The sequence below is a fragment of the Nylanderia fulva genome, unplaced genomic scaffold, assembly GCF_048542155.1.
Source record: "Nylanderia fulva isolate GAGA-0341 unplaced genomic scaffold, ASM4854215v1 Scaffold6, whole genome shotgun sequence".
NCBI lineage: Eukaryota > Metazoa > Arthropoda > Insecta > Hymenoptera > Formicidae > Nylanderia > Nylanderia fulva.
The window spans coordinates 6,452,052-6,478,102 of NW_028190698.1; the positions used below are offsets into that span (position 1 = coordinate 6,452,052).

General features: G+C 38.2%; 2 protein-coding genes across 4 annotated transcripts in view; one reads left to right on the plus strand and one right to left on the minus strand.

Moving 5' to 3' along the window:
* Positions 1-9,038, minus strand: part of neo (ZP and PAN domain-containing protein neyo) — a 172,879-nt gene extending 163,841 nt beyond the window's left edge. Inside the window, exon 1 of the mRNA XM_029315354.2 lies at positions 8,832-9,038. The gene's annotated coding sequence lies outside the window, so the exon portion shown is untranslated. The remainder of the gene's footprint in view (positions 1-8,831) is intronic.
* The window catches only part of Atg16 (Autophagy-related 16), a 387,422-nt gene that overhangs the window by 318,919 nt on the left and 42,452 nt on the right, over positions 1-26,051 (plus strand). The window lies entirely within an intron of this gene.

Sequence of the window (26,051 nt, forward strand, 5' to 3'; positions counted from 1 at the left end):
AATCTGAGATATAATACTGCGCGAAGAAAAAGAGAAAGAGAGATTCGCGCTATTAGCGAATAATATTCGCAAATACGCATTTCTACGTATTCTCTCTCCAATTCGCAGGCTTATCCTAAATGGCAAGCGTAGCCCTCTTTTCCGGGTTTAAACGGACGAGGCCCTCCGACCTTAGGCTGGTAGTCAATGACCGATTACACGTAGAGATTCCCACCTCCCGTTCGCATTTGCTCGGGTCACGAACGTCTCTTTGCCGCGCGTGCAACTTTTTCGGATAATCTCGCTTTGCGAATGAGACACGCAGGTCTCTTTTCTCTCGTCGGCGAAGACGACCGTATACGTATCTACCTTCGCGAGCCGCCTACGATCTATGAGGCTAACGGTGCCGGCAGCAATTAATTTCACTCGTCCACGTGGCACTCCCATTCACGCCCGAAGTCTTCAATTACCGTTCGTGGTGAGCAGCTTGCTCGGACGTAAATAAAAAGACACACGTATTACATATGAGTATTACATACGAGTGCGAAAAGCAGAAAGAAAAAAATAAGGAACGCATACTCGACGTACGCATGCGCTCGCGTTCTGCTCTATTCGTGTAAAACGGATGTTCACCTCTGAGAGCGCATAATTTTTCGAGGGAACTGACGGAGAACGGTAAGAAGGAAACGAGAAAGGAAGTCAGCCAGAAAGAATCAGCGACTGGGAATACGGAAGAGACGGAAGGTGAAGAGAAAGGTAGCGCGAGGAAGAAGCAAGAAACGAGAAAGATGGAGCACGTGCGCCCCGCAAAATAGAGATCAAAACAGGGGGAGGGAAGGGATATAGAAAGGAGAGAGAAAGAGAGATGGAAGATGGTTTGCGCTTCCATGAGACCGACCAGACTTCAGACGGTCGGGTAGGTGTACCCAGGGGGCTATTAACTGTTCGCAAACAATGATCTAGAAGCGGAAGTGGCTGCGCTCTCCTCGCCGCAGCGTCTTATCAGAATTCCTGTCTAGGCAGAAGACGAGGATGGAAACAAGAGGTGAGAAGGGTACAGATATATATATATATATATAGGGACAAGGGAGAGAAAGAGAGCAGCATTTAGAAACGAGTGATACAAGGAAGGGAGAGCTCTTTTGAGAATCCCCCTAATTGAGTGGCTTGTGCAACAAGATACCATATTCGCGGTTAGTACTGGAATAATTCTGAATGGATGTTATACGATTATCGTGTGATATCAACGGAAATATCGCCAGCGGCAATTAATTTGTCGCTTACTTAAGAAAATGTTCTGAATTAAGATCTGTGACGATATATATTAACGATTCGCGGTATTCATTATCTTGCACACTCTATATATTCTCCTCATTATTTTATCTTGCGCGAAATTTTCGAGAAATGTATCTCAACACAAATATTTTCGACGATAAAGTTAATTGTCACATATAATTTTTGTTTTAAATATATATAGTAGGTATTATATCGTACGCGCACATGCACATAGATGTTTGTCCTCTTTGATCATTTTTACGTTTCATGTTGTTTATACGTACGTATATATTTTTCAATATCGAGAAATATAAACTGTACTCGCTGTAGTTGCAAAAGAAAAATGCGGGCGTTATCCATTACGCAAGAACAGAAAGGATACTATCACGCTACCTCTTTGATACATTCTACTTGTTACATTGTACTTTTTTCACTTACAGATCTACCAAACAGATAAATCGCGAAATATCTTTTCTTTTGATTTTAAATGTATAAGATTTTCATACAATGTATTTTTAATTGAATCGTTTCTCGTTATCTAAGTAAGCACCAATTTGTGATTTCTGACTTTTGATGAAGGAAAAAAAAACTGAAAAGAGATAATTGCAATTATCTGTAAATGAAGTATTTTAAACATTCCACGGTATTTTTAATTATACACTTGTTTGTTTAATTTTTTTCTTTTCAAAAATGAACATATATTTGATACAGTTTTAATATAGAAAATACATAAAAATAGAGTGTAGAAAAATGGAAAACTCTTCTTTCCAAGTTGAATTAACATATTAAATGAATTAATAAATTAAGATATCAAATTATTTCGCGTTTATTCCAATATCTGTGAAAATCACCTTGAGGCTTATCCGTACGCGGGGCTATAAATAATGTATAATCTCAAATTTCTCTAAGATGTATATACATTCTCTATGAATAATGAACTGGTTAGATGGCGATATCCTTTCGTGACCGCCTTTTCTTCGCACTAACGGGAAATGGAAGCATTCTACTACGAACAAATCCCGAAATTCGCCTGGAGCCGATCGTGCATGTGTAAAATGAATATACAAATTATGAGCCGTTACCAAAAAAGCGTACGTGACCGGACGTAGATAGTTATCGGGATGAAGGACGGGATCATCGTGATATTCTGGATGAGCGCGATATATTTATACACGCGTGTTGAGTGAGCGATACGAGCATTATTCGTGCTTCATTTGGAGAGAAATTTAAAGGACGATCGTGCTAGATTGACGCAACGGTTGATCTGTTACTTTCTCACGCGATAATGATGAGTTTCTTCCTCCGGTATAATGTCTGATCGGAGTGTGCGCCTCTCAGAGTTTTACGACTTCTCGGAAGCGCACACTCGAACGAGCATCGTCACTTCCTCCCGCATCGATAACTTTTAGACGTGAGGGATTTCCGCGCGAGATGACGCGAGAAGTTAGGGGGAGAAGGGGGTAAAAAGGGAGCGAACATAGTATTCTGATTTCGCTTCGCGAGCATAGCAGTCGCCTTGTAAGTACATACGCGTGCGGGTGTGTACCGTTATAACAGCGAGGCGGCTGTTAATCCTCGCAGCTGGCTGCATGATTCAGAGAGGGATATACGCTCTATCGTCGCATTACATCGATCATCTTTTCAGGAAAATTGGATTTCCAAGAAATTGCATTCATAAAAGAACAAGTTATGTTTTCTCACCGTTTTTCCGAAGGAAGAGACTATCAAACACGCGAGTGTACTCGTTAAGTTTCCCCTTCTTTAAAGACTCGGTCGAGGCGTTATAGGCGAGAAACATATTGCAAAGAACGCACTTCAGTTTTTGCTTTTATTTATCCGGCAACGGCTACTCGTGCCATAAAATATATACATATGTGAAAAACCCAAGTTGTTTCCTAATAGACAAAAAAATGTACTTTTATATATATTCTATAATAAATAGTAATAAAATTAATTTTGTAAAGAATCATATAGTGACGATTTTCATTTACACGTAACGTTGTAGAATAGAAAGTTGAATTTTCAGGTTCATAATTTGATTTACGAGCAGCTATTTGACATCGCAATTTGTAACTTTCAAACGCTAGCGGTCAAAGTTCCCGGACGCTTGACCATGTGACTTTTAAAGTCAGCTTGCTTTGGCGAATGCAGGTGTGCTGCTCCCCTTTGTGTGTAAATTCGCAATCACCGCGATATACCGAGAAACTGATAAAAATAAAAACTCACGTTCGGGCGTTAAATTCTTTTCCGATCGTATGTACTGTTGAATGCCCGTGCATATGATTTATAATTTCGAAATGATAATAAATAATTATAAAGGGACAAGAATATTGTGTCCGAGTTAAATGCAGATAAGTTTGAAAAATTAAATTTAATATCATGATAAATAAGAATATAATTTACCGATAAATTTATTTATAATTATTATAAACGATATTATTTATAATTTGAATTCAACTGCAATTATCATCGAGCCGTTATTTGAAATTAAAATGGAAATGATGCGATATAATAGTATAAGAAAATAATAAATTTTGATCATAATTCTAATAGGGAGAAAAAAATGATATATTTAATAAAGTCAATCCTATAAGTTATAAAAGCTTTTTTTGATGAATATCCAGGATGAGTATCATCCAATCAATTAATGGAATTGTAACACGATTGCATGTACGCGCAACAGTACGCCATCATGTCGATAATCGTTTATGACATATATAACATAATAATTTACTATCTTCTACAGTTCAGCGCGATAGTATAGAAGTCACGGTAGCTTCGGGTTGATAAGCAAGTATATACGGGTTTTAATTAAGATGTTAATCTCTCCCATCTATAGAAATCTTAATGGCGGCATTAAAATCGAACATATATAACAAAATAGAAAAAAATGACAATTCTTATACTTAATTGGATTCGTCTGCTTCCTCTTTAAGAGAGACATGATAAAGATTGAACTTGGTCGCTTTGTTTTTCGCGAAACTACTTTAATTATTATTCACGAGAGTAAGCAAATAGGTATCACGTTCGCTAGATACAGCTCGTCTTCTTGAGAACTTGTACGCCACCCGCTGTCGCTCGTTTACGAAAAGCCATTACCATCCCGATCGCGGTAAAACTTCATTGATTATCTACTATCTTCAGTACAGCGGCCCGGAAGTATGTAGTCAATCATGCGTTGATAGATATCCGATGGATATAGGAAATTAATATATACATATATATGTGTGTGTGTGTGTGTGTGTGTGTGTGTACGTGCGTGTACATACGTGCTCGAACGTATTTATTGATATACATGAAGAGAGCCCATGTGAAAAGCTGTCGTTTGAGCTTGATGCTCGTTAGGTTGAGTTTCCACAAATAGGTGAACGTAACCAGAGACGCGTTTAGCGTCCATTAATCGCGCTCGCGTCATCTCGTAAGACATATACTTTGCGAATAGTCCGTTATTCAGAAGCGATAATATCGGGAATGTCCGGTCATTATTCCTTTTATACGATTTTTCGCTAAAAGACTCGCACATTACACAACGCTCGCGTCTCACATCTGCGTCGACTTTGCATCCGTTCAAGGACAAGCTGGTGCATCCGCGCGCGCATACTTGACATCAATATCGCTTATCCTTTCTCTATCTGTGCGCATCAAGTACAATTCGATCGGAAGAAAGTAGTGTCATTAACGATTCGCGCTTGTTAATGCCCTCTCGTCTGCCCGAACGTCGACGCTTATCGATGGCTATCGCGGTAAATGTCGCGCCGAAATTATCCACTCGTTAATATTTCATCGACCTTCGATTAACGTCAAAATCAGAACGCGGGCGACGTGTTCAGTTTTACTGCGGCGATGATGATTTATCGTTCGGTCACGGGTGAGAAAATTCATGCGTGTTCCACCGCGTGCGCGAGTCGGCGATCGGGGACGTCCAAAGAAACGAAACCTCACTCGGCCGACGACGACGGAAAATTGTATGTGTAACTTGTACGGGCTATTAAACATTACGGGGAATTTCTTCCCGTAGTGATGTACCATATCGATAACTCTCCCGGTGCCGCGCGCTGATGGCATGAGAAAAGGTAAACCAAGATTCGCTGCAAGTATTTATCGCGATCTTCCTATCCATGCTCGATTGGTTACGGAATTGGGGCAGGGATATTAAGTCCGAGTGTGCCACGATTTTTTTCTCGGTCAAGGTCGTTACGTTTACCTTGAATCTTCAAATTTAACATTATTGCATTAGTTAGCTGTCATTAAAAATTAAATGCTTTTAAAAATTAACGAACCGTCCATCGCAGAAAAATATTTCTACGTACGTTAATATTATTGCGCATACTTTATTATTTATAATACTTTTTATTAAAATTAAAAATAAACATTTTTAATATATATGTATATCTGCCGAATATATGTATACGGTGTAAAAAAAAATGAATTAATATTGACAAAGAGAAACATTTACATTGCTCACCACGGTACATCGAAAGCGGTCCCGCTTTCTCGCGACACACCAAGTTATCAATAACGTCCCAAAGCTGTCCGATTCAACAACTGCTCATCGAAATCCGATTCGCTCATTTATTTTCGATAAGATCACTGAAGCGTTTTAAGTAATCAATATCGCGTCGAAATGTCAATACGCGCTGGTAGGGCGAATCTCATTACCTTTCGCTGCTAAGGCCATTGTGTAGCCGAACTTCATTATCCGGACTAATTATTTCAAAGTTAGTCGAACAGTTCGCCACAATGTAATGGCGAAGGAAACGGTCTTAGTGCCGAGAGGTCTCGAGATAGAGCAGCGGGTGGAAGATAGTGCAAGAGAGGGGAGGGAAACAGGGGGTGAGATAAGGGGGAGTGAATCGCGCCGAGAACATAATATCGCTTGGTACAAGGCTCTCTTGCCTTTGTTGCCATTCATTAAGGTAATTACAGGAACCGATTTTCCCGCGAATGCTTGGGCGCAAGTAAGAATTGAATACTGGTGCATTTGGCATAGAGCACTGTATATATATATATAAAGTTTCTCCCAACGCGAAATACCGCTCCAAAACTGCGTGACGAATAACCGTACGTCCGACGAGGCTCTTAAATTATTTACGATCGTATACTTCATCAATTACTTCATCTCGGTCAACATCCGAAGCTATAAACATCGGGATTAAATTCCGAATCTAATCAAGGAGCTTATATGTTAACGTCAGCTGCTAATCCAGCGGGATACGCATCGATGCTGTTACATGTCTAGAGGAATATGCTCTCAGCTTTGTATCATCTAAACATGGAAATTGCGTTGTAACGTAACTTTTTTACTCGATGTAAAGTAGAGTTATATTAACGGTCATACCGCGGTCAAGAAAATATTTTTCCTCGCGTAATTTTAATCGGATTTACATATTAACATATTCTGACTTTATCTTTAGAAATTTAATTTCATAATGACTTGGATGAAAAAATTGAGTATATATTGTGATAAGAATATTTCACTTTAATATAAACATTTCGAAAAACTCTCACAGAGAGACAGACAGGCATCTGTCGTTTCTTTGAAAACACATACTTTCTTTTCAAAACTTATGAATCAGAATAAAAAGCGATTTGTCAGAATCTGTAAAGGCGAGCCGACATATTATAACAGCCAGAATCTGACGTATGAAAAATGATATTGAATGATATTCGCGTTAACATGTACGAGATGTTTCCACACGTTATCAATCTTTTATTATATATATATATATATACGATTTTTAGTTTTTGCACTTTTTTTTACACCGTACAACAACGTGGCACTGCCGCGATGAGACTTTCATACGCTTTCACAGAGAATGGTACGCATCTCTATATATGTAGATATTTCCAATAATAAAACAAATATCGCGCCATAAGGGGAAAATTCTACGATTTAACGGAACAGGGAATAGCATATTGCGCGCACTCTCTTCGTTCTGTTTTCAAGAAGTTGTGTGAAAAGTGCCGACAGTATTCTATTCGATTCTTAATCAAGCGTGCGATCGATAACACACACACGAATGTAGGCGTACACTTATCACGTTCAAAGTGCTGATTCGAGGGATCGTTCTATTATATACGACCCTCATTAAGTGTGGAACTCTTCTATCGGTGCAGGTAAGATTACGCTACCAGTGAAAAACCGTTAACTTCTTTATGCAATACCGTTTGCTACTCACGCAGAATTCTACTCGGCGATTTCAACATCGAGTTATATATATATATATATATATATATATATTGTGCGATGTTTCTCTCGCATTATTATACGTCACGCACAGTTCAATCGACACTGCATGGATATTCTTGGCATTGGTACAAAAGAGGATAAGATACGATGGGAGTTACAAGCGAGGTCTTTTCGTCTTCCTTACGTTATACGAGAACTCCCAAACAATCTTCAATTCAATTACGTCGAAAGTCAACTTCACTGAGTACCTCGAAAGTAATCGTACGGCTGCTCGAAAGGGAGGAGAGTGAGGAAGAGAGGTCTTTCGAGAACGTCAGGCATCTCATAATTCCGTTTCATTTTACCGCAGCATCGCGAGGCACGAGGCCAAGAAAATTGTAGGACGATAGGTCCTCCCGACAGGACCCGACCGCAGGATATCCTGGACGCGGCGCGATTATGCAACGACATTTGCACGTGCATTTCGAGGGCTGAGACCAATCAATTATCCATCCCGGATCGCCATCGAGGGATCGGAAGATCGGAATTTCTCTCGAGTGTGCGAAATCGCCGGGACGGAAAATTGTTTTTTCGCGATTTGCCGTACGTAGCTGTACGTTTTACGTACAGCTATATAAACTGCCGCCGCGGATGGAACTTTATCGATTTCATCGGGAATACAGCGCGCATCGTCAGTGGATTGGGGCATACACGTCGTCCAGCAACCGGCGAGACGTGAAAACGCGAAATGGAAAAAGAGCCCTGAACCTCGGTGCGCACGACACATCGGCGGGCAACGACATTTTTTGCGTTTAATTGGAAAAAGAGACTCGTACGCGCGCGCGAGACAAGAGGATGCGGATTTTTTTCCCTCTCTCTATATCACCAGCCTATTTCCGCTCGATGATCCTGATCGTTCCTGATATTCCCCAAAATTGTCGGGGGTTCACTGCGGTCCGTACCGCGAACGCGGCTACGACGGAAGGAAGAAGAAGATTCCTTTAACATCGGAGCTGAGAGAAGTTCACACTCTATCCGGTGAAATATCCGTTCCTGTTCGCGCGCACCGGGATGACGCGCAAGATAGATCGTTGCCCGTTTTTATTCGCGCTTACATCGGTGTGGTCCGTGCACGACAGCATCTCACCGAATATCTCGGATATCTCGGCGACGTCTACTCCGTAACCCGTTCCGGGGCGACAGGAAAATGATCGAAATCGCCGTCCGGTGGAATCTCGTCGATCTTTTGAGACTTGCGTCGAACTTTACGATTTCACTGATATACGAGCCGCTCGATACACTGTTTATCATCCTCGCACACCTCAGGGGGAAGAGAGAGAGAGAGAGAGAGAGAGTACTGCCGGGGCGCCATAGAAGAGATGTGTGTCTTTTTCATCGGATCACGTACCTGGACGAATTGCGGTGGACCCGCGCCGGTAGAAACCAGAGTAATTCTGCGGCGAAACGTGTGGCGGATCACGCACGTAGGGAAGTCTCTCCTGGGCACTTGAAGAGGCGCTCTCTCTCGCTCCCGCGTGTCCTTGGACTTGAGCCCCGTTCACGGCCACAACCAACACAGAAATGCTGGGATTGCAAGGCGTGCGGCCACTTTTCCTGCCGGTACCACCAGGTGGGGGGATGTGCCCGGTTGCTGCTGGCAGGTGGAATGCTCAACATCACCGCAACGTACTCACGAATTATTAGTGCGACGGGACGCCTCCGAGGAGAGGGAGAGAGGTAGCGAGAAGAAGAAGAAATCATGGTGGTGGAGGTGGCGATGGTGAAAGAGTGGGGTAAGGGATACACAGAAGGAGGAAGGTATGGGGCCCTCTGCGATTCGGACGGTGTGATTTCAAGTACGTTCACCGGCTACACGCTTCCGCGGTTCCGCGGAAGGTACCTTTCGGATTTCTGACCCCGCGCGCGAGAGCTTAAAGCTCTCCCGAACGCTCGCGAGCTTTTTACCATTTTTTTCAAATTCCAATTCATTTTATAATCGTATTTAACGAACTTGTGATCAATATATTAATCGTCGTAAGATTTAGCAGTGTATGTTGAGTAATGGATGTATTATTGCTTGGAAAGTCTTTCCAAATTATTTCCAAGCATGGGCATTTTTCTAATAATATTTATTGGACATAAATTCCAGCAATATATTAAAGAAATCAACTATATGTAACGTATGTGTTAAATTCATCGAGTTAGTGCGAAATGATGGTGCAGATGACGCTTACACCAAAATCATAAATCAACAAAAGCATTCTATAAACTAATTACTTCCGTCTCTATCATTTTCACATTCTTCAACAATGTACATATGCTTAATGAACGAAACTGTAAAATTAGGCTCGCGCGTCTCGAGCTTAATGGCCGCTACGTAAGCGCAAAAGGTACTTTCCTAACTTTATTACTATTAAACGACGTGATTTGAAGTAGCGGTTTTAAATTTTATGACGTAGTAAGATTGCATGCGACATATCGCATGCGTGCGACGAGTGCATAATGTCGACACTCCGAACCGGTGAAGCCGCGATACTCTTTTATTCATCAACGGCGCGATCTGAAATTTCAATTATGCTATTGCTCATTCATTTTCATCGATAGTTAGCATCGAGCGCGTGCTATAAACGAGATGTTGTGATCATATTCATTCACAGCTGTAAATATGAAACACCATCTTCAATCGTGCGCGACACACACATTCTCACTCTAAGGCTTCGCTATATAGTATACTGCACTATCTCGCGATCATTGCGTGACAATTCGTTGCCAATAATGAGAAACTTGAGTTATTGTGCACGGTTATCTCTCCATAGTATATAATTTTATCTCTCATTTTTCTCAAAATTAAAACATTATCTTCATTTTATATATTAAACATATATTATATAATGTACATAATTTACACAAATTTAATATTTATAATAAGATGAAATTATTAGTTTTTAATTTATTATAACTGGGAATAATAAATGGGAATGCTATCTCGATGACTTACATGTGTAGGTACACGCGAAAAGCTATGTTTGAAAAGAAATTATTTTACGAGAGAAAAATAATATTTATTAGATTTATGTCAATTTATCAAAGGAAGAAGAAAATGGTCGAATTAATTTTAATTACATCTGTATTATATTTAATTAAATCTGTTTTACAATTTTAACGGATATAATTTCATAATGTATTAAATTCCATAATAAACGTTTGTAAAAATAATTTACTTGATTTTCAGATAACACAATTCATTACATCAAATACGCGAGAGTGCCGTGAGACAGGAAATGTAATTCTCATCTCGCATGCCGAATATGTTAATAAAATTTCCACTTGGAAAACACCGAAGTACTTCCATTAAATGCATATTCTCGGAAGAGAGTCAGCTATCTACGGGTTTATTTAACCAGAATACACTGCTTATCTCATTTCAATAGTGTAATTGAACAGCACCTATCTGAATGTCGATTATCATACTCGAAGATTCATATTGCGAGTTCGCTTGAAGAATGCAGGACGGACGAATTATTATGACGACGAACTGCTAATGAATACCCATTTAGATTCAACCTACAATTAGCGTTTTTCTCTTTTTGGCGCATATAATCGAACACCGCTATTTTAATATACCTTACACGCGTGCATGCAAGTGCCAGGCTTAAAAAGCTCGTTTAAAGCTATCAATAAGAATTATCACATATAAATCATCCTCAATCATCCAAATCAGTGTTTTTCGGATAATGCTTGAAACCACGATAGAGTAAAAATAAAATTACTAAGAAAGGATAAACACGCAATCTTTTTTATTCGCTTCTATTCTCTTTTATATATCTTCAAATTATTTTTAGGGAAACAAGGAATCCATGTAAGAATATATTATTAAAAGTTTTATTGATTTCTCAGATTTATCTATGTTTAAATCGAGTTGAAATAATATCTATACTAATACTTTCGGTCCAACAAGTTATTTGTCATTGCTGGTCATCTTTCTCGCTGAATTGAGATTATAATTAGCAGCGGTCTCTTCGCGGAATTGCGTTTCTCATGAAACGCCACGGTGCGGTATCGTGATACGGGCAAGATTCCGGAATTCCGCGCTGACGTTATCTCCGCAGTAGGGAACGACGATTTTATAAATTGCCGTAAGCAGATACGATCCCGTTCTTTAAATCGTGCGAATACGAGTGCCGCATTAAAGCGTTTTAAAACAGACGTTGTAAATTCCGGAGCTACTTTGCGCTACATTGAACTGCACTACATCGCATTGAAATCCGACCTGCGCGATCGTTGTCTGCGTGATTCTCATTCTCGACAACATGCTTTAAAGCTTTTCACGACACGCAACTGTCGCCGCAGCCCTTGATTCGCACTTCTATGCGTGTATACACACGTGACACATGTGATTGTCACTGTGTGTCACCGTCGTTAACCCCGTAACTTATTGTAATCCAGTTGCGCTAACTCGCTTAGTGGCTTAATAGCTATGAGAACTGTCCGAGACTGGATGAACGAGTAAGTAGGACAAACGGCCTGTCGTCGAAGTCGCGATCTGTCAGGATATTTATAATCGCGACACGAATAAAAATTTTTCGATATCTGCATTTTTCAAAGCCTACCCGTTAGTAATCGCAGAGGCATTTAAACCTTGTTTTCAAGGTTTATAAATACTTTTGTAAATAAAATTTTTGATGTTCCGAGATATGAGAGATATCTCTTTGAACAGATAAATGTATAGAAGTTGTATTGAGAAAATTATTATACTATGAAGAAAAGAGAATCAACTTGACTGAAAATTTTGCATGTATTTATTTTATCATTCTGGATCAATAATCGTGGATTTTTATTACATGTGTGTCAAAAATTAAATTACTTTTAGAAATTTTTTTTGTTTTCCAAAATTTGAAATCTAATGAGTAGATATCATAAATATTCAAATAAAATTCAGATCGCGTAAAAAAATATTGCAATTATTTTTTTGATTAAAATTTACATCTACAAATCACTTCGTGTGAAATTGACTATTTTTGCGCGTTTGCAGGTGGATGGATGTGAATTAGTATCGTGGCTTGAGCGCGTATGTATACCACGATGTGTTTAAACTTTTCCATAATAAATCTCATCGCCATTTTACAATTTACACTGAACGAGTGCGTGTGGAAAATGATATTCCGTGGACGCTTAAGGCGATGATTTTGCGCGACACGGCACTGTTTCACGGCTACCTTTCGCGCGGCGCGTCTTGTTTAACGGATCACGAAGACACACACACACACACACACGGCGAATTTTCTTGTTACAATCAGTGGACCTGGACGAACTCGTTTAGTTATTTCGCGGTGAAATTAACATATTTACGGCGCGAACCCCTCAGGGTACGAATTGTAATTTTGGGAAGCGGATGAGTGCAGCGTAACGTGCATGCAATTTATATATGCACTGATATCTATGTATAGGTACGTATATATCAGTCAATTCTTCTATACATGTATATATATATATATAAACGCAAAATATAATCCAGACACTATATGAATGTGTTGAAATTTGGCGAGTCTTCGAAATCGTTATCAATTAAAGCTGCTTACGAAAAGACGTGTTATGAATGAATAGAACGCGAATAAATTTTTATATAGTTCTCTGCAGCGAGGATTTTGGTTTTTCTAAAATATTGAAAACGTTATTCAACGAATATGTATATACATATATATATATATATATATATATGTGTGTGTGTCGATTGCGGTAAACCGATATCTAAAATACAAAAATATATAATCCAGTAAAAAAAAATACATGTAAATAAAAAATCCCTAAAGCTGGATTTTTCACATTCTGAAAAATTTATGGACAGTTTTTTATGATTGCATGCGCCAATTTTTCTCATATTTATCTTGTTATCCTGTTTATCCTGTTTATTCGCGACAAAAAGCAAATTTCATATACATGCACAAATTTCATATACCACCAATATATCTTATTAATGTCTTAAAATCGAGGTTAAAATAACACTATGCTCTGAGATTTAATATTATAATCAACCATGTGAAGTAGGTTATATCTCATGTTTCAAATCAGCATAAAATATCCAGTAAAGTTAAATTAGCCTATATGCGACGCGTTTGCTATTACTTCTTGTGGATACGGAGAGGCCTTAGCACGGACAAGTAAATGACAACGATTTGCTTTACATTTTGTTGCCCCTTGTCTCTCTCTCTCTCTCTCTCTCTAATCGTTTAGATATTCCGAGAATGTTCCAGCTCATATAACCAGAGTTGTCACTGCAAACAATGGAAGCTTATTCTTATGCTATATGAGATAATACGTGAGACTTTAGATCGATTATTGGTACAATTGTAATGATTTATAAATTTTTAATTAATTCATGCAGCTTTGTGTGTTTTTGTGTATTGTATTTCGACATACATATAAATTATCTTTTAACAATTATTGATAACTAATTTTTCTCCTAGAATAGCCAATTTATATCAAAAATATTTGTTCACAAATTTTGTGGACTCTTCGGAGAGTTTAACAACATTAACAATTTTTGTTTTATGGCTTAAGACAAAACTTGTTAATGTTGTTCTTTGTTGTGTGCTCTTGCTCTTGCATTTAATAGTTGCGTTTTAAATCGGCCATCAGCACTCTATTTTTTATTTCATATCACTGAATTATGCACTCACTCTAAGCATTATAGTAATGCATTAAGCATTCTAAGTATTATAGTAATGCTAAGCTAATAGACGTAATACTAAGCTCGTATCATATTACAACTGTTGACTACAAACAGTTAAAAAGTTGAAAGGAAGTTGAAAGAAGTTGCTAGGAAACTTTAAAATGACAGGGCAAAGAATTTGTCTTTAGAGATAATGACAGATTCTAATAGCAGGTATAAATAACAAATTACCGCTTTATAACAGGATGCTGTAAATATATCTATTCCTTCTCTATAAATAAGTATAATAATGGAACAACGACAGATGTCAGGCTACATAAAGACACTCTTAGATTCATCAAAATAAAATACACCTATTACATATGTTTTTATATTTACATCTTCTATTTTGTATGAATATTTTATAATTTAATAATATTTTAGCATTACATAAAGTAAAAAAATATTGTTTTATATATATATATATATGTATATATATATAGTAAAATTTTCTATATTTATTTAAAAATTTTATTTAATCAATTTATTGTTATATCTGTCTCGTATCATCAGTTTATGTTTACCAAATTTAGAATACATCACATAAAATGTTATTTCTTGGTTTTTGGTTACGCCAATTTTATCATGCAAATAATATGCAATCGAATAACGAATGCTATTAAACAGTATTGTTTTATAAAAATTTTACAATCGGCGGATGAAAATGAATATTTTTACATACTTTACATTTTATAAATTTTATAAAAATGACATGGTCCTTATTGAATGCGCATATATAACTGGCAAACTAAAAATTTATAAGAGTATATGTAAATGCAACATGTATCTCTGCCTATTTCGGAACACCCAAATAGGATATTAAACTGCTAACAGACGCGATATTCATCCTGCTTCTGGATCGTCAAGTATCCTGTGATAGGTATAACGATTAACTAGAGGGAAGAGGCGATAGTAGATGCAACGAGATGTCAGAAAGTGCATGTAACAACGTACCATTAATGCACCATGATCGCTTATCAGTATCATAAGTGCTATCTATATTTAAGTCTTTCAATTTGCAAAATGTTTATATATTCTACTCCTAAGAATTGTTAAAATGCAGAAATTCTTCTCTTTATTTCATCGACTATACCTTATACTCTTTTTTTTTAATGAACAAATAAAGAAATAAAACTTTTTAAAACAATTGTGTTTTACATTATTATATTGTCAACAAAATAAAAACTGAATTTTGTGTGATAATCTTATTTCTATTCAAATCTATGATTATAATTTGTCGGTAATACAAGTATGTATCGCCAACTTGATTAATTTAAAATCTATCTTTTTAATAATCTTTACACGTTTACTGGAAAAATGTGTATACATTTTATACTACCGATTGTAAAATTTTCATTTCATCTATTGATTTTTATAACAATTTTTTCGTATATTATCGTTTCATATATATTCTTCAAAAAATACAAGCTAAATATAAAAAAAAAATGTATTCTCAATCTCTTGTCTCCTATGCGTTCCATGTTTAATTTTAAATTTAAATTTTATACATCTCTCCATTGCCTGTTTTGTTCGAAATGCAAGTAGGATCTTCAACTGTTAATCATTCGTTTAATCGAAAAACAACATTTGTTAACGAGGTCCCTCTCAAAAGGTTATAAAATCATTAAATTTCATCTAACTGACAATCCCCCTGTTTCATCAGTCTACTGATACATAGCGAATCGTCAGACTATGTGTACTTGTCGATTCCATTGTGACGCTCGGACACAATATTGATTTGTTGCAATGCCCCTGCAGGGTCTTCGTTTTTGTACGGGCGTTTTTGACGTATACTGGATGGTCGTGTTTACGCAGGGAAGGGGCATAGCATGTTTTACGTGTGTAATTGATCAAAGCCACGGAATCAGGAAGTTTGTGGTATTAGAGTTTTCGGATATTTGCAAGCGATGTCGTACCGATTTTGTTCTTTTTTTTCGTACTTTTCACGCAAAAGGATTGCAAATGCGAAAGCTTCACAAATAGCATGTAAAATGTAACATTTTTTTATATGTTTCGTAAGAAATAAAATAAAAATTTTAAACACTAAAAAAAGCTGCCAGGAATAAGCGACATTCTATCTTTTCCTCCATGTCTCATGTTTAATTAAAAATATATTTTTAAAATAATATTTTTAATTTATGAAAAATTTTCTCTCCCCTGGGATATAAAAATATTACGTAGAAGAGAGAGATAGAAAGAGAGAAATGGAAAAAATTATCTACAAATTCTTTTCATTAAATGTATAATTGAAAAAAATGTATTTTTCAACAGATCTACCATTCAGAGGCTGATTACCATTTATGTCAAGTTTATTAAACGAATTTCACACGTGACGGACAAACTAAAACATACATACACATTCTTTATTTTTTTAAAATTATTTTTTTGCAGATTCTTATAGATTAATAAATATTAATTAAATGTCAAATTAATACCGATAAAACATGAGATTACTCATGTATTTAAATTTTAATAGCTCCGAGATGCAAATTATGCTACGTCATGTTTTCATCGGAAGAAAGTGTTTATCTGTTTATACATATATACATATATAAACGCACGAGATGAACCGTGTCCCTGGACATTTGATTGTAAAGGAGCTCTCATCCGCTCTGTGTATGTATGTATATTTTGATGGGGCTAGGCGTCGGTGAGTCGAGTAGACGTAAGGTTCCGATCGCGTTCCGGCCACGTAATACACTCGCCGGTGCATTTGCAAAGTAATTCCTGTCCGTTATCGATTAATCGGCTTGCTCAAATGATCGTTCGGTTCGCACACGTTCGGATAGGTTTTTGATGCCTGTCAAACGTGCGAACGTACGTGCCTCACACCGTGAACGCCTCGCCTTCGTAGCTCGTCACAAAGCTGCTGTTTATGAGTAATTACACGTTTACTGGCGTTCTCGATAAATTACCTCGTCTCGGTAGCCAGTAACTTTATGACAGGTGAAAAGCGATTAATGGCCGTGTTACGTTGCAACTTATAAATGCAAGTTGTGATCGTCCATTTTCAGCCAACTTTCCGTCAGGAGACCCCTCCTACCCTCTCTCTCTTTCTCTTTCTCTCATCCCTCTCTTAATCTTCGCTACAACGAGAGACATCGGGAACACAAAAAGCTTTTCCCGCTCCACTCCCTTTCGTTTCGTTTTCTTTCGCTCTCGTTCTCATATTCTTTCCCTCTTCTTTTCTTTCCTCGGCTTCCGTCACTTCCGAACAAAAAGTGATATTCCGGCGCGCCGGCAGTAAAGAAAGTAATCGCTTAGAGGCTTTCTCGCGGCCTCGCTCTGTCTCGTGAGGTGTTGCGGCCTAATTGAGTCTGTTTGTAATCCTGCTTATGGATCTTTATGAAAGGGAAGGTTTACAGGCGCAGCATAAACCCCTCCATCCATCAACCGAGAGCGGCAGCTAAAGACCTCATCAGTTCCGGTGCCAGCAAACACCGTGTCCCCGGTGATAAGCTTTACCGAGATAGAAAAAAGAGGAGGCGGAGGACGTCCAAGACGCGTCGGGCAAAAATTCGCATAGTTTCCCCGGCGACGGAGATCTTATCCTCCGATGTGTCGTCAGATTTATCTAAGCATCAAGAACATGCGCCGGAAGCGCAAAGACGGGGATATTACATCTATAGAATGTAACGCGTTTAAAGAGAAAATAGAATAAATGCGACGCGAACATTTTTCCGCCGACGCTTCATTATCGAGTTATGCGCGATATTTTTGCGCCGCTTATCGTCATCTATACCGTGACGGGACCTTGAAGAGAGACCCTATCCTTTATTTCCTGCAACTTACCAAGCTCGTTAGGAATCAAGGAGGATTAATGTTCGCGTGTCGCAGTGAAGCTTGGTTAGTTGTAGGGAGACTGATGCGTCTGAAAGTTCCGGTTTGGAAGCTAGTGTCGCGACTATTCGCGTGTACAAACTCGAATAATGAGCTCCGGGTCTTTCGCGAAAGAAACGCAGCAAGTTGCGAAAGCGGCTTAATAAAATTTCCCACCGGGAAGCGCGACTAAAGCGTGTCACCCTTACGCAAGAACAAGGCCGCGCGACACAAAACCTCGTTCCCAAGGAAAGGAATGGGAAGACTTAATTTCTAGCGTTGTCTATCAATTTTATCTGTGGCGTGTGTTTTTAGTCTACTATCTGCTTCCTATACACACGCGCGACGCGAGGCGACGTCGTCTCGCGCCACACTCTCGCGCATTGTCATCGCCGCGAAAACTTTATGCCGGCGCACACTAAATAAATTCCCCTTCGTCTTCCTGGTGACACGCACGCGATGAATGCGAGATCGTACAGGGATTTACGTAAGGCTCGCGGCCCGAGCGCGGGCGGAGTAGCGAGCGTGTTGGAGTATAATGAACCCTCCGCGCGCGCAATAATCCCGGTGAAACCCTACTTCTCTCTTCAAGTGCGTTTCCCTGGGAGCGAGAAGAGAGATAGAGGGAGAGAAAGTCCTACCTCCTCATGAAAGGAATCTCCGAGGATAATCTGAGCCCCGTGGTACATTCTTATTCCGTTCCCGCATCAAGCTTCAATGGCATCGATTTATCACGTGCTTCGTAGACGCACTACTTGGCCCGCGTGTTGGTAGGTGGAGAAGACGCGCGAAAGCACGACTGTGCTTTGTGACGTATATATATATATATATATCCTCCTCTCTTTCCTGTCTCCCCTTTTTTTCCGCAGCGCATAAGGTATGCACGCCTGAGGACACGACTCTCAAAATCTCTTTCAGAGATGCGCACTTATAACACCGTATAAATACCGGGCGCAACATTCACGACGCGTAATCGCTTTGCTTTATAGGCGGGGTAATGACAAATCAATTTCTCCGACGAACACATTTCCTGGCCGATCGACACGGCCTGGCAGGTTCCACGAGGGAGAACTCGCGCCGCAGCTCATCGACGGCGGTCAATATCGCCTGCATCGCGGCGCGTCGCTTCGAGCTCCGTTTCGAGATCGCCCACGTCCTCGCTCGACTCGCCCATCGCATCGAAACAAATTATGCCCGCGTGTATATATATATATATATACATATATATATATATGTATATATGTACTTGTACGTTCCCAGAAAAGACAGCCTGATGCATGGTAGCCGGCGCGCAAGGCTCTCTACGGCCCTAACCCCTTTATTCTTTTCGTACCTTTGCGGAAGAGAGCAACCGCGCGTTCTCCAGCGCGCGCCGTAAGCTGAGGATGGATATTAGAAATTCAAACTCGCATCCGTTGCGCCGCGTAGTGTTACAGCCAGTTCTGTCAGATCTTTATTGCGATCCGATGCGCCGTTACACATACGATATTGTTGAGCTTCCGTTTTTCCTTAATCATTTAATGTTAACATGTTTTTTGGAGAATAAAAAGCTTGGAATAAAGACCGATTATTAGAAAAAATAAATGTGAGAAAGCTTCTAAAAATCGATTGTCTTTTTCTCGACATATCTCTTTGTCAAAAAAAGAATAAATAAAATTTATATTTATACATACATATATATATATATATATTTATTTATTTATATACTAAAAATGAGAATTATCTTTTTTGGGAGAGTAAATTTAGAAATATAATATTCTTTGTGCAAGGGACCAGAAAATTATCTAGGTACCAGAGAGTTAACCGTTCAGTTATCGGAAATGTTGCGATCATTAAGTAACGCATTCGCAGCCGAGAGTCTAATAAAGCTGCGAACGTGTTTCCGAGTTATGTAAGTGCCTCGCGGTACAAGTTGCTAATTTGTAACAGCCTTTAGCGCCGTTGGTAACAGCGTTGGAATAATTTTTGTCGACGATTATTCGCGGATATAAATAACTCATGTCCATATTCAATGTAAATTTCATATTTTCGCCTCGTTCCTATCTCACGGCTCTCTTCTCTTTTTTCCCAATCGTGCAATTTACCCGATATCGAGTGCCGCCGGCGCTGAAAATTCCAATGTTAAGTACTATGTCAAAATTCCATCATTATTGTGATAACTATCTAATTGCGAGCGCGAGGGTCTTAGCGAAGGAGAAGAATGTAAGTTTATTGAAGTTGCGCGGTTATTACAATATTAGAGTGCTGCTCATTACCGGCACTGTGTGGTTTCAGTGCAAGTCAATGTGCTTTGAAGTACGTAGATGTAAATCTATATCTTTATGCGTCCACATTCTTCTCAAGGATGCACTAAGCATGGTTTATATCGCATGATTTCATTAATTAACATCATAATGAATCTGTTGATAAAGTGCCTTTGAAGCATTTAATGAAATAAATTCTCTTTTTTTCTTAGAAATAAATTTTACTTTCTATTTGGCATATGTGAACCAGAGTATCTTATTATAGAATTTATTTCAAGTCCTTATTACAAGATATATTTAGCAAAAAAAGATATATTGCTTTAAAAAGAATATCTAATAAACTATTAAAAATTTTTTCGAACCCTTCACGCGGCGATTTAAAACACTTGTATTACATTAAATCACATCAATCGTAGTAGATTTATTAAATATACTTGTATATAGATAAATATATGTACAAATGTGTATGTGTGCGTATGTAAATTCTATTGGCGACATTCGCAATAAGTCGAATCGAGCTGTCAGTCAACAAAATCACTATTTTGCGGTACATTCACCATATATGATGCAAAGTCAACTGAAAGAAAAAAAAAGCTGAAGTCGTCGGAAGGCTCGTGCTCCTTCGGTCATTAGTCACGGGCGTCGAATACATACGATACACACACGACCGGCTCTTAAAGGCAGCGACTGGTTTTCGTGGACGAAAGCGGTAGCCGAGGTTGACGTAAGAAGCCGAGAAGAGGCATAACGGCACGCGTCGAGTCACGGTTACACCATTGACCCCCATTCGGGTTACCGAATTGTTACACGGACAATTTCTTATTCGATAGCGGGGATGCATACCAACCGGAAGGGAGGGAGGGAGGGAGAGGGAAATGCATCGCGGCCGCGTAAAGGCCGTCGCGTCCATTCTGAAATGATGCGGAACAGTTATCCACAGCCGTGTCTAGACATTGGTTACACGTCTATGCCGACGTTCCATTGCGATCGTATCGAAATAATATAAGTAAAAGACTTAAACAGCTCCAACTAATATAAGCGCGAATAAACATGGCCGCGTGATGCCTTCATACATCTCTCTAGACGAGCAAAAACTTCCGTGCAAAAACGTGCGACCGCACCCGCACCATCTGTGAGATCCAGGAAATGTTGAAGAATGCGGAAAAAAAATATGTGTGCGAATTTATACATAATGTAAATTCGCATGTGTGCTATATTTCGTTGTTTTTTTTGTTTTTTTCTTTTTAGTAAATATTTTTCATTTCTACACATCACATGCAAACATGTTTGCGACTATGCATATATAATATTATGATATTTATATAAAAATACATTTTTTATCAGTATATATATATATACAAAAACAGAATATATGTATACGAGTATGTTATATTTATTCTGTGCAATTATCATTCGCTTCCTATATACTCGCTCGACGCTATATCGAAGACTGAATACAAATATCGTTTCAGTTCTTCCCTTTTTTACTTGCATGTATTTACATTTTTTTTGTAACGTCTCTTCGATCGGAGATGGTTTGCACCTCGTTGCGATCCGTGTTGCAAAGCAGACGTATTCTCGATCAAAAGGATCCATGTACTGTGCTTTCTATCTCGTAGCGCAAACCAAAGTGGAACTGTAAACGAGAACATACTCTTCCTTTTACACAGGATGTATATACGAGGGTATCGTTCTTTCTCTTTCTCTCTCCAATTGTCTGACTTGGAATTTAAGTCTTTCTTCGGTTCGCTTTTCGCGTGATCGTCCTGAATGAAACACACATTTGACAAGAAAATTGCCCCTAAGTGTCATCGAATCATTTCAAACATGACATATTTTATGACATATTTTATTCGCGAAATCATATATAGAGTTTATGTGCTTCGTGCAATCGATATTTTTGCACGGTATAGTTCTTGCTTTAGCAAAATCGCTTAAAAGTTATAATCCATCCAAAGTATATCGAATTAAATGGGATTAAAAACTTTTCATATGTATTTAAACTTGTTGTTAGTTGCATAAGATGCACACAAGCAGTACACAGGCATTGCATCTGGGAAAAAGAGCGACAAAGATAACAGTCCCCGATAACTAAATGCGAACATCTGTATAAAGTGAATACAGACGGGACTTAAACGGTACTTAACGGCAGGAAAATACCTCTTGATATTCATTTGATATGATATTCAATATCAAAATTTACCGTTTAACAACGCGAAATTTTGTTGTTGTTCACGATAGCAATGTTACATTATTTTGCTATTTTCTTTCATTAATTTTTTCCATTAATTAGCTAAATAATTAGTTAATTGAAAACCGAATTCGAGCGAGAGAAATTTTGTTTTCACGTATGTATAATCGAAGAATATTTCAAACATGAACATTATTAATTATTAAGTAAAACACACTTTGTACCTTTATAATTGACGCTATCTAACTACCTATCATACCTAATTACTTAATTAAAAATCCGTTTGGGTTTTAAATTGTTTACTGTTAAAAATCGTCGAAATTTCGCGAGATGTAGATATATACAATAAGTTATTACTTGCTATCATAAATGATTATTCAGTACCATATGTCATTATATTAGTATTCGAATGCAATAGTCTAATTAAAGCGCGAGATATAGTCGTTTTACGCAATCCAATTAGTAGCCAATGCGCGATAAGATTTTATATCTGCGAGCGCATTACTAACTTGGGAATACTTGCAGAGCAGTCAGCTCACACTTCGCTCGTAAAGAATCCCACCATTAAGGGAGGCGGTATATGCGGGCACAAAAGTATGCGTAAAACTGCTGACATAGTCGAGCATTGACCGATCCGAAGCTATTTTTCGGTCGCAAAATGCGGGAGGAAGGGATATAGTCCCCATGATCCCATTCCATGAATGTAAAGTTACCGGGAGAACAGTCTGCAACTCGACCATTAAAAAACTGGTTCGAGTCCACTTTCATCTGGTGATATATATAATTTGTTTCGTCGTTTGATTTGTTGTATAATTCGCACGTATACGCATCGTAGAATCAGAAACGAGAGAGAAACAAGCGCGCCTCGGAGATAATTGCGTTTATTAACATCCGATACTTCCCATTTGCAGTCTATAACTTATTTAATCGACGACGTGGCATATATAACACCTCCCGTGCGGACGAGATGGGAAACTTATACAAGTATGGAAAGCATCGTCTCGCCATAACTATGTATATTGATACGGCTGATATATGCGATAGCGTGATCGGCACTTTGAAAAATAAGACAGGAATGAAGTATACGTGTAAAAGTTACGATTATCATGTTCATTAGTTTCAGATATGTTATCTCCAACGTATTATCATATATTATCATTTTAATCAAATAGATATATTTATGTGTGTATGCGTGTGTATGTGGTGTCATTGATATTTGAATTATTAGAATTATACATGCTATGCGTTATATTTATAACTGTTAATTTTCTTGCTGCAATTTTAAGTGATAATTTTCCTACCCAGAGTTCCCTAAAAATGCAGAAAGCAACGACATCGCGATATCACTGCATCCATACCGTCGAAAGGACAAACGAACATAACTGGAGTATACGCGCGCATATAAATAGGATTCTCTCGGAAACACGAGTATCGGCAGCGAAAGGAAAAGCAAAAGAAGCCTCGCACTATTTCGATCTCGTTCAATCGCGTTCTGGTTCCCGTAGCGCGCGATCAGTTTCGTCGTGTGACTTCTGGTCGAGCGACCGGTTCAGGGGAGATTCCCGAGAATACGAGAAGAAGGTCCGCCACACGAGTGAATTTGCATCGAGGTCGGCGCACACAGGACTTCCTCATCGTGCGGGTGCTTTTCCGCGTTGCCGCGTTTTTCCCCGCGGGCGATCACGCCTCTGGTTCGCGATTTCCGCGCGAGAACTGCCTCGTAACAACGATGTCCGGTCACCAATTATGCGCGCAGAAGGTGAAAGGGATCGAAAGCGTCTGGCGATGGAATTCTAATTGCTCCGTTGAAGTATAGACTCGTCAAACGTGACGAACTAGGCTTCGTCCAAGGTCTGCGTTAAACACATTTCCCTCTTCACAAAAATAGGACCCGAAGAGAAAATTTTATTTTTGAATATTCCACGATTTTCTCGTTTAAGGCAACGTCAACGCTTTCGATCACGCAATCCTATGGATGATTGACATCTATTTCCGTTATTGGGCTTGTACATATGATATTGGTTGTCGCGATAGGTCAATAATTTTGTTAGAATCTGATTTAAAGATGTATAAAAAAAATTATTTGCCTTCAACATATAATTGTTATTTATATTAATTATATAAGCCTTATCTTATATAAAAATTATACGCTCAATTTTAATATGTAATTAGTATAATATGTTTCCAATTTGTTTCTTTATCTCTCTGTAAGAAATGTTGCATAAATCAATATAATCAATTGCATCAACCAATATAAAATGCTTGATAAAATGCTCAATGTGACGTGTTTAATTTTATGTATCGTAAAATATATCGATTTTAATTTGTCACCATTTTTAATTCGTTCGTAAATATAAGGATGACATAGACAGCGCATTAACGCAAGAGAAAAATATCCGTGCGGAAAATTAAGACTTAACGCACGAGGAATTACTCGCTGCTAAAATTATGTTTGAGAAAATATTTTAGTTTTTATATTATATAAGGAATAACAAGTTTTGCACACAAAATAGAATATATATATTCTACGTGCATAAGATAATTTCTACTTCCCCAAGTGCAGGTAGTTATTTATGTCGATATATCATTTCTAACTAATATAATTTTCTACTACTTGTTACTTTATTTCAGAGAAAACTCGATAGCGCATAAAAACTCCTGTTTTATGAAGCGTTTAAAAAAATTTTTTTAAATAAAAATTAATTCTGAATAAAAATAAATTCTACGTTTTTCATATGAGTATTTAGATTTAACAGTTTTTAATTATAATCATAACAATGTGTAATATTAAAAAAGAAAAAAATCGCTCCAATATCATTACACGCAGAGTTAATTGGAAATGTAGTTATTTATGTCGATATATTATTTCTGACTAATAAAATTTTTACTACTTATTACTTTAATTTAGAGAAAACTCGCTAGCGCATAAAAACTCCTGTTTTATGGAGCGTTTAAAAAATTTTTTTTTTAAATAAAAATAAATTCTACGTTTTTCATACGAGTATTTAGATTTAACAGTTTTTATACGAACATTTAGATTTAACAATTTTTAATTATAATCATAACGGCGTGTAATATTAAAATAGAAAAAAGATTGCTCCAATATCGTTACACGCAAAGTTAATTAGAAACGAAATTCAATTCATCATTTAGTATCTACGTAATTTTCCTAACTATTTAATATTTATAATGAAAGCGACCGTTTTGTCGAGTGTAAAAAAACTGGCGTATTCGATCCGATCGGGTGAATTCAGCGAGTTACCTTGCTCGCGACTAATTTACAACCCCGTTAAAAGCGTAACACCAGCCTGAAAATCTCTCGGAAGAGCGGTGATTTGCGCGCGTTCTCCACTACACTTTTTTTTTTTTTTTTCGATCGGAAAGTAAAATCATTCTGAAAATCATCCCGACGTGTATCGTCCATCGCGCGCGCAGTGCGTTCGCCAATTTCATCTGCGCCGCAGCCACCGGTTTTGCGAGAGAGGCAGCTCTAAAATGCAACGACCTCGAACTCGCTTGGACTTACGAATCCTCAAGGGCGTTCATCCTCTCTCTCGCGCGCGCAGCTAGTACGCCTGTACATGTATATATATATATACGCATATACGCGCCCGATAAGAGGATCATTCCGAGTAACGTCGTATGTATAACCGGCAGGATAATGTG